Raw genomic sequence first — 15,017 nt, forward strand, 5'->3', positions numbered from 1 at the left:
TGAAGGGAACTTCAGCCACTATGATATTTTAAGTATCTCAACGAAAGAGATAGATGGATATAATCTTTCAAACTAATAATATTAGAATGTATATATATAGGTACAAAATATATGAAAGAACAAATAAGTCTTACCGAAAAAATATAGTTAGAGATATATTTTGCGTAAGATAGTAAAAATAAAGAAAATATATTTTGCTTATCATGTTTATTTAAAAATAATAAGAGTACATTTATTTTTTAAGGTTTTATTATTCTGCTGGTCCCTATAGTTTTACTGAATTTTTAGTTAGGTTCGTATATTTTTTTCTTTTCAATTGAGTTCCTATGCCATATCAAATTTTATAACTAAGTCCCTGCCATCAGAAAAATATTAGAATCAACTGAATATTCTATTAAACAAAATAGAATATTTAATCAAGTGTTAGGCATATTCGTTTTGTTTAACATAATATTCTGTTAATTCCAACATTTTTATCACTCTAGGGACTTAATTATAAAATCTAATATCGTATAGAGACCCAATTGAAAAGAAAAAAGTATAGGGAATTAATTAAAAATTCGATAAAACTATAAGGATTAACAGAATAATTAAACTATTTTTTATTTTAAAATTAAGGTTTTAAATAGTATATTTTTTTAAAACAGAATAAATATAATTAATCATATGAGTACAATAATATGACTACATTTATTTTTATCAAATTAAATTAAATTGTTAATTTAAACTATATCTATTTAATTTTAAAATTAACAATTTTAAATTAAGTGAATAAAATTATATTAATTGAAAAAAATAAAAATATACTAATATAATCAAAATTATACTGTAGTGAGAACACGTTCGCCGAATCCGCAAACTTTATGTTAGTAGTCAAGTTTGTCGATCTAGGAAGTTCGCCGATCTTTAGGCAAACTTTATAAAGTTAAAAAAAATGGATCCTGAAAAATAAAGTTGAGAAAATTTGTTATAAATAATAAAATTTTATTTTTATTTAAAAAAAGTATGTTAGTTTTTAAATAATTAAATGTAGTTTGTTTGCTCTATCTTTTTTTTTCAATTTTTTTAAATGATTACTCTCGATTAATTTTTTTAATAATATGAAGTGAACAAGCATTAAGATAACATTCTATTATTCACTAAATAGCCTTAAAAAGGAATTATACAAATCAAAGTAAAATGGATAAAATGAGAATCAGCACAATATAAAAAAAAGTATAATATAGACTAAATAAAAAATTTACAACATAATCGCAGAATAATTTTAAATAATTAAAAATAGTATCGAATTCAAGTAAAAAATATATAGATAATTGTAAGTCAACATGAATTGTTGCTCAATTTTAATTTTTCATAATTAAAGAAGAATAGGAGATAATAGAATAACAAGCTTCATGTTATTTTCCAAAAAAAAGAAAGAAAGTATAAAACTCTAGATTTACAGGTTAAAAAGAAAATCTTTTTTAAGAAACTGTTTTAAATGCATATTAAAATGTGGAAACAATCATCTTTAGAATTTTAGCAAACTAATTAAAAATAATAACATAATATATTCTTTAGTATGTATAATAAGAATGAATTTTAATATAATAGAATAAATTAAATATAAATAATTAAACTTAAACCTCAAAATACTTAAGCTAATTAATTTTAAAAAATTTAAAAAATACTATAATCAAATTCACTCCAAAACGCTAATACTTAATTCAAGTAATCAGAATCAGATGACGTTCTTAAGCCACCATGAGTAGCGTACTAGATACGGAAGAGGCTGGTCGACCAGATTTTGTTCATATCAAATTTTGTTCATTTTAAATTTAAATTTCAATATTCTAACTTTAAAAGATATTTTAAATTTTAAAATTAACTTTACAAGGTATAATTATCATTTTAAATTTTCTAAATTTATATCTTTATTTTTATAGTTTTCTCTTTTTTAAAATTATATCATATTTCTAATTCAATATAAATTACTTTAATTTTAAAAGATATTTTAATTTTTAAAATTAACTCTAAAGGGTATAATTATAATTTTAGGTCTTCTAATTTTTTTTATTTTTATTTTTTTGTTAAACGTATAATAGTCCAAAAAAAATAAAATATACCAAAATAAAAAATAAAATAAAGTTCTTAGCCCAAATATTTTTTTTACTCACTATAATATCAAATACTAACAAAAATTGCCATCCAATTTAAAATGGGTCGACTAATTCTAGCCTGAAAAAAAAAAAAATCTTCTCTTCCTTCTCATTTATGGAACTTTAAAATTACAAACATATATTTTTGTATTGTATTTTATTTTTAGAGCATTGAAACTCCATTCAAGTTTGGAGTATCAAGTCGGATCCCAACATTCTTTACCCTAATCATTTATAGAAAATTTTACTTTAGATCCTTAAAAACTAAAAAAATAAGATCTAACATTAAAGTTGTAGATCTAGAATCCTTTCATATAAGTCTAAATTTGATCTAATCCGATTACTGTAATTTCTGGTGATGTATATTGTTATAACCAATGTCTATATTTTCAAAATATAACTTAGCCAAAACTTGTTACCGTAAGATTTCAGATTTTTAAAATTTAAATAATTAGTTATTTATAAATTATTATATTTGTTGAGATTTTGTTTTTAATAAAATTATTTTATTAAAAATAATTAAATAAAAAATTATTATTTATAGAATTTAATTTAATTATGATTTATTTTATTAGTTTAAATTATTTACTAAAAACTATTTTAATAGACAAAATTTAAATTAATTTTTATAAATATTATTATTATTATTATAAAAAAAGTAGAGAGTGGCCGAAGCCTTTAAGGGAATGAAAAAAGAGATTTTGAAACTTGGTTCATATGTATTTTATATATATATATATATATATATATATATATATATATATATATATATATATATATATATATATATATATATAACGTGTATTCATTCTTGGCTGGAAGCCAATATGAAAGTAAAAGAAAGAAATTGAAATGTGGTTTTATATGCATGTATAAATATATATACAATAAGGACACATGCCCTCTTCCTTGCCACCACATTATCACCACTTTATTCTTGTATTTCATTCAGCGGAACTAAGAGGGAAAAGAGATGGAGAGACCGTGAGCGAGAGAAGAGAGATTTCATGGAAGCCATAAATTTTCGGCATTTGATTTCTTGAGATCCGTAACTCCAATAAAAAATTTAATCCGATAAAAGTATTCGTATTTTTCTTCTTTATACATTAGTGTTATTTTTGTCTGGTAAAAATTGACGGTGACATAGCTCCTCCTCCCTTTGAATTCAGCCAATTAGAGTTCTAGGAGACACAGACGATTCCTGATATTTTCTTCTTCAACAATTCGGTCAGAAATATTCTTCGAAGATACCGTTGGTTTGATTTGATACAAAGATAGGATTTCAGTAAATTTTCACCGATTAAATTTGTATTGGATAAGTAAATGGTTGTTATGATTGATTATTGATGGAGTTTGATTGTTTTTATATTGAATTTTGTTGATATACTCTTATATATGATTAAACTTGTGATTTGGTCATATTTGTGCTACTCAAACTATGATAATAAGGTTGATTTGAGGCTGTCATTATGTTAGTTTTTGAATAAAGTGGGTGAGGTTTAATGGCCGAGGAATTAAATTAAAAGCGGTGAAAAATCGGTAACCGTAAAACTCAAAAACGGATTAAGATTTAATTGTATATTTTAAGAAGAAAATAAAGAGGATTTTTCGGTTCTTGGTGAAGAGAAGAATCAGCCAAAAAAAATTATTTTTGAGAAAATATACTTGTATTTTTATGACAAGATTGAGTTTAATATTATAATTATATAAGTTTTTCGGATATTTTATAAAAGTTCAGGGTTATTTATATAAATATAAAATACAGTGAAGGTTTAAATATAATTTTATAAAATATTGGTTTAATTACTCTGTTGGTCCCTATAGTTTCGCAAAATTTTTAATTAGGTCCCTCTACTTTTTTTCCTTTTAATTGAGTCCTTGCACCAAAATTTTTTTTAATTGGGTCCGTACACTTTATTTTCCTTTTATTTGGGTCCCTGCACCAATATATTTTTTTTAGTTGGGTTCATATAAAATTAAATCAATTACTACTAAGACGGACTTAATTGAAAAAAAAAAATTTAGTGCAGGGACCCAATTAAAAGGAAAAAAAGTATAGGGACCTAACTAAAAATTTCGCGAAACTACAAGAACTAACAGAGTAATTAAACGTAAAATATTGAAGTAAAAAATAAAATATTAAAGAATTCGTGGTTTAGAAAGTAATTAATAAAAGTTTGAAAATAAGGTTTTATAAAATAAATTTTAAGAGTATTATAAATATTATTTTAAATATTTGTTTAAAAGTACTCATTTACGATAGAGTAAATTAATATTACAAATTATTATTTATCAAGATATTATTTTATAAGAATATTATTGTGTGTATTATGAAAAATTAAATAGAGAATGGTAAACAGATAAGTTTTTCTAAAAGTTTTAGAAAGATAAATCTAAGCTAAGGATCTCATGATCCCCTCTTTATAAAATATTTAGGGAAAGATGAGGGAAGAATGTGAAGATAATTTTTTATGTTAAAAGTAAGGAATTAAAAGAATGATGAGAAAATAAAAGAAAAGAAAAGAAAATAATACATTAGTTAAAGGGATCTCTGCCAAAGGAGAGTAGAGAGCAAATAATTAAAAGAATCTAAAGAACCTCTGCCACAGGAGAGCAGAGAATAGAAAAGAAAAGAAAAGAAAGAATGAATAGAAAATGAGAGAAGCAGAGATGATTGTTTACCTGCTGAAAACGAGCAGAGATATGGTGGTGAGTCCACCGAGATTTGCTTTCCAGAGATACATCGGCCAATCCAGGGGATGGTCGCACATATAAGACAGAGGTTGCTTACAGAGGTTATCGTTACATACATTGGCTAGAGAGACCCTCACCTGTAAGACCGAGGTTGTTTGCAGAGGTTATGTTTGCATACATCGGCTCAAGAAAGTCGCATCTATAAGACAAAGATTGCTTACAGAGGTTATGACACTGGAAACCAAACTCAGACAAAGGTTGCTGAGTTACGTCGGGAGCGAGTCGAAACCGACAAATGAGCTCATTACCTGCACTAGGGATAGACATGCATCATACTTGTTTGCGCATATTTGTTTGTGAGTGTGTTTTCCGTGATTGTGGATGTGCTAAATAACTGTTTGAATTCTGTGTTTTATAATTGTTGAGTTGGATTATACTTTATTGACTATTGTCATTGACTAAGAATATAATGAAACAAAATTATCTTCTAACCCCAACCCTACTAAGAACTCCCCAGTTCTTACCCTCCACCCATTCAGCTACAGGTGCGAATGTTTAGTGCGGAGCTACAGGAGCATAGAAGATTATTTTCACAAATTGAGTTATTAGAATTTATTTTTCCCTCGTCGTTTATTATTTTATTTTTTTTAAGGGGTAGGACTTGTAATTGAGACTCTTTGATTAAGTCTATGTATATAATGGTATGTGAATATATATATATATATATATATATATATATATATATATATATATATATATATATATATATATATTTGTGATTAACTAATTAAAAGTAAAAACTATTTCGTTATCTTAATTAAAGGTTTCGGTTCGTATTAGCGAAGGCTCAATATTAAATAAAGATAGTATATAATAAAAAGATTTAGAGGTAAGTAACGCCTGAAATTTTAGTACGATCATGAGGTGCTGAAAGTTAGGGTGTTATATTATGGAATCAGAGCAGTTTGTTCCCATTAGAGCCTTGGGAATGGACTAAATATGCTTTACTGCATACTCTGAGTGTCTGTCATGCAATAGGACTTGTCCTAATGACAAGAGTTTGAGTTGCAAATGCATGATTGTCTATTGATTAATGCTGTTAGTCGACCGTTGTATCTCTCATGGTACTAGGTCTGGCCAACTTAATACTGATGATTTGTGCATATGAAAACACTAATGGATTGTCATAGACAAAATTGAATTAATAGGTGATACGAATTATGGGTTTTGGGAACGTTAGAAATGTTTATTGTTCTTCTCTATTTTTTTGAGTAGTAGTAAATTTGAGAAAAAAATATGATAGTGTCATTTAATGAGTGAGCGATCTTAGGAGAATTAATTGTTGGATATTACTTATATATGGTATCAAAGTTAGTTTAATCCATTGCTAACTGTTTGAGAGTTTGTAAAGTATGAAAAAATTTCCCATATAATTGTTTTTTTGCGGAATCAATCAATTTGGAGTCAATTGGTGAAAAATTAGAGAATGTGTGAAAATATCTCACTCACCTTAAAGAATTTGTGAAAATAATAGTTCTTGTTAGAAAAATTGTCAAGCAAGAGAGTTTTTGCAAAAGAGGTTACGAGAATCAAGAGTATTTCCAAATTGACTTACTATAATAATGAGGTTTCTAAATCAATGGAAAATTAAAGTAAATGGAAAATAAATTCTACCCACTAAAAATTTTATAATCATTAAAGCCTTCACGTAAGTTTACGAGAAGATGCTGATGTTATAGTTAAGAAGAATATTCAATTGATGCTATGATAAATTATAATGGAGAGACTTTTTTATATAATGATGAGGTACAATCACGTAGTGACTACAACATTAAATTCTACGTTAGAAATATGAAATTTTTTTGAGATTTGTATTTCATCTTGTTTCTGTTCTAATTTTTTATCATCAAAGAAATAGTCAGTAGTAGCACTCTCTACAGTAGAAGCAAAATATATAGCAACAAATTGTGCAATACAAATAGTATGGTTAAAAATAATTCTTAAGGAATTCAATGAGAAATAAGTACTCTAACAACAGTATTTTATAATAACAAGTAATTAGTTATTGCACTTTGCAAAAATATAATATTTTATAAAAGATCGGAGTATATTGATATTCGATTTCACAAAATTAGAGAATTGATAAATAAAAAAAGTATTGATTGAGTATTGCATTACAGAAAAATAAATAACAAATATCTTTATAAAGCCACTAAAAACCAAATTATTTTACAAAATGAAAAATATATTTTTGGAATGATTAATGCTACAACTTGATTTAAGAGAAGTAATGTTGGATATTCAAGCAAGTTGAGTGGAAATCTCATGAAGTTACAATTTGTATTGGAGTTGTCAAAATGGATTAAAGTAACTTAGAATGAATACAAGAAACTTAAAAAAGAATATGCACATTACCAATACATGATGCTACAAGTCGTTAGAAGATTTCTAGAATTTACAGCTCATATTTTAACTAGTCAGAGCATATCTTTTACCAATTTAGGACATTAAATCCAAATTTAATACTAATATTGTAAGTTGTAGCTATTACCGTGCAAGTGAAATTGATATCAATCTTTTATTATGTAAGTAATGTCTATATAAAGGCATATATGTCTATAGAATGTTAGTTAGTGTATTCCATGAAATGAATATGTTTTGAGGTTTTAGAAATACTCCTTGTTTTTCTCAATTTTTAATAGTGGTGAATTTGAAAAAACAAATGATAGTATCATTTATATAAGTAGACAATACTAAACATATTAATTTTTAGATTTTACTTAAAGATTCATATATTTTGTTAAATTGATGCCAAAATAACGATTTTTTTATACAAGTCTAAACTCCCATTATCGAAGTAATGGGTCTTGAAATAATAAAAGACAAATTAATGAAAGTTTTTTGTTTTATCCTCTCTTCTTCTCTCCTTTCTCTGTTTTAGAAAGCTTGATAAATTAACATCATGTTCTAATTATAAATTCTTAAATAGATGGTTGATTAAAAATATGTAAAAGTACTTACATCAAATCAAAATATTTTAATTGATCCTAATCTTACTAGCTGAATCAACGTTTTCAAAATTCCAGCTTTTAAAACATCATTTGATTCCACTTCGATTGGATTCTCAAGTAGGACCTTATAAAAATACACCCATGTAATGTATAGTGTAAAGTCATCATCCACAATTTCATATCATCAAAACTTCATATTTCGGATTCATGTTTGAGTAACAAAGCAAATTGGCATCTTAATTAGTTTATGCATTAAGTTTATTGTTTTATATATTATAAAGCTAGATTTATGTGGTCAGAAAAGTTTTATTTAAGTTTTATTATCTCAAAGGGATTCTTAAATTCCACTCTCTCGCGCTTGGTTTTATTTGTAAAACTAAAAATCAAGTTTGACAAATGGAACAAAGCTGAATCTCATTGGATTTTATAATCATCCTATTGTAGAGCTGGATAGAACAACAACTTTTAGATGAAAAGATGGGTTAAATGTGCAAATTATTCAATCAGACTAGTATTTCATTGCTGCCAAAGTTCAGGATGCGACTCTTAATAAGAGTTGGGGAGGGTAATAGGTGTGTATTTCAACACCAATAAACAAACATGCTTTCATTAATTTGTGGAGTTACATCCTATTATTCAACAGTTCAAGGGTAAGGTTATTATAATGGGTGATTTTAATGGAATTTTGTCTTAGTTAGAAAAAGAAGGTGGCTATGATAAAGCTCCTTCTACCATTTCTGCATTTAGTGATTTTGTTGATGATAATTCTCTCTTGAATATGGGTATGATTGGGAGGTCATTTACATGGTCAAACAGACATAGAGAAAATGAATTAATTCAGGAGAGATTGGATAGGGCATTAGAAGGGATTAACTGGCAGCAGTAATATTCTAACTCCGTAGTTATCAGACTTTCTGAACTAGGATCGGATCATGTCCCCTTATTACTTGACACCAATCCGAATTCAGAAAGGTAGAAGAGACGATTTAAATTCCAATAAATATGGTGCACAATGGAGGAAATAAGGTGGATAGTGGGAGAGATTTGGAGAGAGGAGATTGATCGCTCACTGATGAGCGGATAATTTATACGCTTTTTGGCATTGTTTTTAGTATGTTTTTAGTATATTTTAATTAGTTTTTATTATATTTTTATTAGTTTTTATTTAAAAATTATATTTCTAGACTTTACTATGAGTTTGTGTGTTTTTCTGTGATTTCAGGTATTTTCTGGCTGAAATTGAGGGACCTGAGCAAAAATCTGATTCAGAGGCTGAAAAAGGACTGCAGTTGCTGTTGGATTCTGACCTCCCTACACTAAAAGTGGATTTTCTGGAGCTACATAAGCTCAATTGGTGCGCTCTCAATTGCGTTGGAAAGTAGACATCCTGGGATTTCCAGAAATATATAATAGTCCATACTTTGCCCGAGATTTGATAGCCCAAACAGGCGTTTCAAGTCAGCTCAAGAATTCTAGCGTTTACCTCCAAAACTGGCACAAAAGCTGGAGTTAAACGTCCAAACTGGCACAAAAGCTGGCGTTTAAATCCAAGAAAAGTCTCTACACATGGAAGCTTCAATGTTCAGCTCAAGCACACACCAAGTGGGCCCAAAAGAAGATTTCTGCATTAATTACTTATTTCTGTAAACTCTAAGCTACTAGTTCTCTATAAATAGGACCTTTTGCTATTGTATTTTCATACTGGGATAGACCTTTTCACGTTTGGAGGCTGGCCATTCGGCCATGCCTAGACCTTGTTCTTATGTATTTTCAACGGTGGAGTTTCTACACACCATAGATTAAGGTGTGGAGCTCTACTGTTCTTCATGAATTAATACAAAGTACTATTGTTTTTCTATTCAACTCAAATCTATTTTTTCTCCAAGATATTCATTCGTTCTTCAACTTGATGAATGTGATGATCCGTGACACTCATCATCATTCTCACCTATGAACATGTGCCTGACAACCACCTCTGTTCTACTAGCAATGGCTTGAATGCGTATCTCTTGGGTTTTTGATCTAAGATTGGAACCTTCGTGGTATAGGCTAGAATTATTGGCGGCCATTCCTGAGATCCGGAACATCTAAACCTTGTTTGTGGTATTCTGAGTAGGATCTGGGAAGGAATGACTGTGATGAGCTTCAAACTCGCGATTGTGGGGCGTGTGACAGATGCAAAAGGATCAATGGTTCCTATTCCGACATGATCGAGAACCAACAGATGATTAGTCGTGCGGTGACAGCGCATTTGGAACGTTTTCACTGAGAGGACGGGAAGTAGCCATTGATAACGGTGATGCCCAACATAAAGTTTGCCATGGAAAGGAGTATGAATGATTGGAAGAAGGCAATAGAAAAGCAGAGGTTTAGGAGGAACAAAGCATCTTCATACGCTTATCTGAAATTCCAACCAAAGAATTACATAAGTATCTTTATCTTTATTTTATGTTTTATTCATCTTTTAATTATCAATTCTTCATCACCATCTGAATTCGCCTGACTGAGATTTACAAGGTGACCATAGCTTGCTTCAAGCCGACAGTCTCCGTGGGATCGACCCTTACTCACGTAAGCTTTATTACTTGGACGACCCAGTGCACTTGCTGGTTAGTTGTGCGGAATTGTGAGAAAGTGTGATTCATGTTTAAGAGCTCCAAGTCCTTTGGCACCATTGTTGATGATCACAATTTCGCGCACCAAGTTTTTGGCGCCGTTGCCGAGGATTGTTCGAGTTTGAACAACTGACGGTTCATCTTGTTGCTTAGATTAGGTACTTTTCAGAATTTTTAAGAATGAATTCTAGAGTTTCAAGGTGATGTTCTTAGCATCACAAAAGCTGATTGATTCTCATCAATTTAGCTGCTGAATGTAATGTCCTGCTGAAGCTTGGCCAACCATGTCTAATCTTTTTAGATTGAAGCTTTAGACTAACATTGCATGATTCCTAGAATTCTCATTAAAAGTTTTGAATCTCTTTATTTTCTTTTCCATATAAGTTTTGAAAATCACAAAAATTTTTTTTATAAAATCATAAAAATCAAAAATATTTTATGTTTCTTGTTTGAGTCTAGTATCAATTTTTAAGTTTGGTGTCAATTGCATGACTTTCTTCTTCTTGCATTTTTCGAATTTATACATATTGTTCTTCATAAATCTTCAAGTTGTTCTTGATGATTTCATTGCTCTGATCTTTAAATTCTCTTGTTTTGTGTGTTTTATTGTTTTTCATATGCATTCTCAATTTCTTAGTGTCTCTTATATGAAAATTTTTAAGTTTGGTGTCCTGCATGCATTGTTTAATTGATCTTAGTTGCATTTTTTTGTTATTTCTCATCATTAAAAATTCAAAAATATTTTCAAAATTGTGTCTTTTCAAGTCAATAATACAGAGAATTGAAGATTCAGAACATTCAGCAGAGGAATCAAACAGAAAAAGCTGGGCGTTCAAAACGCCCAGTGAAGAAGGAAAACTGGCGTTTAAACGCCAGCCAGGGTACCTGGCTGGGCGTTTAACGCCCAAAAGGGTAGCATTTTGGGTGTTAAACACCAGAATGGATGCCATTCTGGGCGTTTAACGCCAGAAGGACACTAGAGGGAAGATTTTGTTTTTAATTCAAATTTTTTTTTCAGATCTTCATAATTTTTCAAAATCAAATATTTTTCAAATCATATCTTTTCAATCATATCTCTTCAAAATCAATTTCTTTCCATTTTTTTTATTTTCGAAAATCCTTGTTAAAATTAATGATTTACTTCAAAATTTTCAAGTTGTTACTTGCCTATTAAGAAAGGATCAAATTTTAAATTTTAAGAATCATATCTTCTAAATTCTTGTTAGTCAAGTAATCAACTTTAATTTTAAAACTTTCTTTTTTTTTAAATTGATTTTCCATCATATCTTCTCAATCATATCTTTTTCAAAATTAACTCTCAATCATATCTTTTTGATTTCTAATTTCAAAATCTTTTTCAAAAATCACTTAATTTCTTTCCCAATTTTAGTTTTCGAAAATCATCAATCAATTTTTCAAAATTTCTTTTAATTATTTCAAAATCTTTTACTTTATTTTCGAAAATTCTTCCCCTCTTCTCACATCCTTCTATTTAAGGGACTAACACTCCTCCTCAAGGTACAATTCGAACTCTATCCCTCTTAATAAGTTCGAATTCTCCTCTCTCTATCCCCTCCTTCTATTCTTCTTTTTCTCTGACACCTCAAGGAATCTCTATACTGTGACATAGAGGATTCCCTACTTTCTTGTTCTCTTCTCTTTCATATGAGCAGGAGCAAAGATAAAGACATACTTGTTCAAGCTGATCCTGAACCTGAAAGGACCTTGAAGAGAAAGCTAAGAGAAGCTAAAGCACAATTCTCTCTAGAGGGCCTAACAGAGCTTTTCAAAGAAGAAGAAACCATGGCAACCGAAAACAACAATGCCAACAATGCAATGAATGTGCTTGGTGACTTTACTGCACCTACTCCCGACTTCTATGGGAGAAGCATCTCAATCCCTGCCATTGGAGCAAACAACTTTGAGCTTAAGCCTCAATTAGTTTCTCTAATGCAACATAATTGCAAGTTTCATGGACTTCCATTGGAAGATCCTCATCAGTTCTTAGCTGAATTCTTGCAAATCTGTGACACTATCAAGACCAATGGGGTTGACCCTGAAGTCTACAGACTTATGTTTTTTTATTTTGTTGTAAGGGACAGAGCTAGGACATGGTTGGACTCACAACCTAAAGAAAGCCTGAACTCTTGGGAAAAGCTAGTTAATGCCTTCTTGGCAAAGTTCTTTCCACCTCAAAAATTGAGTAAGCTTAGAGTGGAAGTCCAAACCTTCAGACAGAAAGAAGGAGAATCCCTCTATGAAGCTTGGAAAAGATACAAGCCATTGATCAGAAGATGTCCTTCTGACATGCTTTCAGAATGGAGTATCATACGAATCTTCTATGATGGTCTGTCTGAACTATCCAAGATATCATTGGACAGCTCTGCTGGAGGATCTCTTCATCTAAAGAAGACGCCTGCAGAAGCTCAGGAACTCATTGAAATGGTTGCAAATAACCAATTCATGTACACTTCTGAAAGGAATCCTGTGAATAATGGGACGACTCAGAAGAAAGGAGTTCTTGAAATTGATACTCTGAATGCCATATTGGCTCAGAATAAAATATTGACCCAACAAGTCAATATGATTTCTCAGAGTCTGTCTGGAATGCAAACAGCAACAGGCAGTACTAAGGAAGCTTCCTCTGAAGAAGAAGCTTATGATTCTGAGAACCCAACAATAGAAGAGGTGAATTACATGGGAGAACCCTATGGAAACACCTATAATCCTTCATGGAAAAATCATCCAAATCTCTCATGGAAGGAGCAACAGAGACCTCAACAAGGTTTCAATAACAATAATGGTGAAAGAAACAGGTTTAGCAATAGCAAGCCTTTTCCATCATCTTCTCAGCAACAAACAGAGAATTCTAAGCAAAGCCACTCTGACTTAGCAACCATTGTCTCTGATCTAATCAAAACCACTCAAAGTTTCATGACTGAAACAAGGTCCTCCATTAGGAATTTGGAGGCACAAGTAGGTCAGCTGAGTAAGAAAATTACTGAACTCCCTCCTAGTACTCTCCCAAGCAATACAGAAGAGAATCGAAAGAGAGAGTGCAAGGCCATAAACATGTCTCCCATGGCCGAACCTGGAGAGGAGAAAGAGGCAGTGATCTCCACTGAGGAAGACCTCAATGGACGTCCACTAACCTCCATGGAGTTCCCTAATGAGGAACCATGGGAATATGAGGCTCAGACTGAGACCATAGAGATTCCATTAAATTTACTTTTGCCATTCATGAGCTCTGATGAGTATTCTTCCTCTGAAGAGGATGAAGATGTTACTGAAGAGCAAGTTGCTAATTACCTTGGAGCAATCATGAAGCTAAATGCCAGGTTGTTTGGTAATGAGACTTGGGAGGATGAACCTCCATTGCTCATCAAAGAACTGGATGACTTGACTAGGCAGAGATTACCTCTGAAGAGACAAGATCCTGGAAAGTTCTCAATACCTTGTACCATAGGTACCATGACCTTTGAGAAGGCTCTGTGTGACCTGGGATCAAGTATAAACCTTATGTCTCTCTCTGTAATGGAGAAGCTAGGGATCATTGAGGTACAAGCTGCAAGAATCTCACTGGAGATGGCAGACAATTCAAAGAAACAGGCTTATGGACTTGTAGAGGATGTCTTGGTAAAGGTTGAAAACCATTACATCCCTGCTGATTTCATAATCCTACAGACTGGGAAGTGTATGGATGAATCCATCATCCTTGGCAGACCCTTCCTAGCCACAGCAAAAGCTGTGATTGATGTTGACAGAGGAGAATTGATCATTCAAGTGAATGGAGACTCCCTTGTGTTTAAAGCTCAAGGATATCTCTCTGTCACCAAGGAGAGGAAGCACGAAGAGCTTCTCTCAATACAGAGTCAAACAGAGCCCCCACAGTCAAACTCTAAGTTTGGTGTTGGGAGGCCACAACCAAACTTTAAGTTTGGTGTTGAACCCTCACATTCAAACTCTAAGTTTGGTGTTGGGAAGTTCCAACATTGCTCTGAACATCTGTAAGGCTCCATGAGAGCCACTGTCAAGCTATTGACATTAAAGAAGCGCTTGTTGGGAGGCAACCCAATCTTTAATTATCTATGTTAAATTTCTATTTTCTTTTGTTATTTTATGTTTTCTATAGGTTGATGATCATGTGAAGTCACAAAAACAATTGAAAAATCAAAAACAGAAGGAAAAACAGAATGAAAAATAGAAGACCCTGGAGGAGAAACTTACTGGCGTTTAAACGCCAGTAAGGGTAGTAGAATGGGCGTTAAACGACCAGTCTGGCACCATTCTGGGCGTTTAACGCCAGGAATGGGCAAGAAACTGGCGTTAAACGCCAGAAATGGGCAGCAGCCTGGCGTTTAACGCCAGGATTGACAGCAAGGGGCGTTTTGCACGCCACATGGTGCAGGGATGAGAAATCCTTGACACCTCAGGATCTGTGGACCCCACAGGATCTCCACCTACCCCACCTTTCTCTCTTCTTCACCCATTCACCAATCACCTCAATACCTCTTCCCCAAAAACCCCTCACCTATCAAATCCTACCCTCTTCTCCATAA

Source organism: Arachis hypogaea, chromosome 16 (genome assembly GCF_003086295.3).
Source record: "Arachis hypogaea cultivar Tifrunner chromosome 16, arahy.Tifrunner.gnm2.J5K5, whole genome shotgun sequence".
In the NCBI taxonomy this organism is placed as follows: domain Eukaryota; kingdom Viridiplantae; phylum Streptophyta; class Magnoliopsida; order Fabales; family Fabaceae; genus Arachis; species Arachis hypogaea.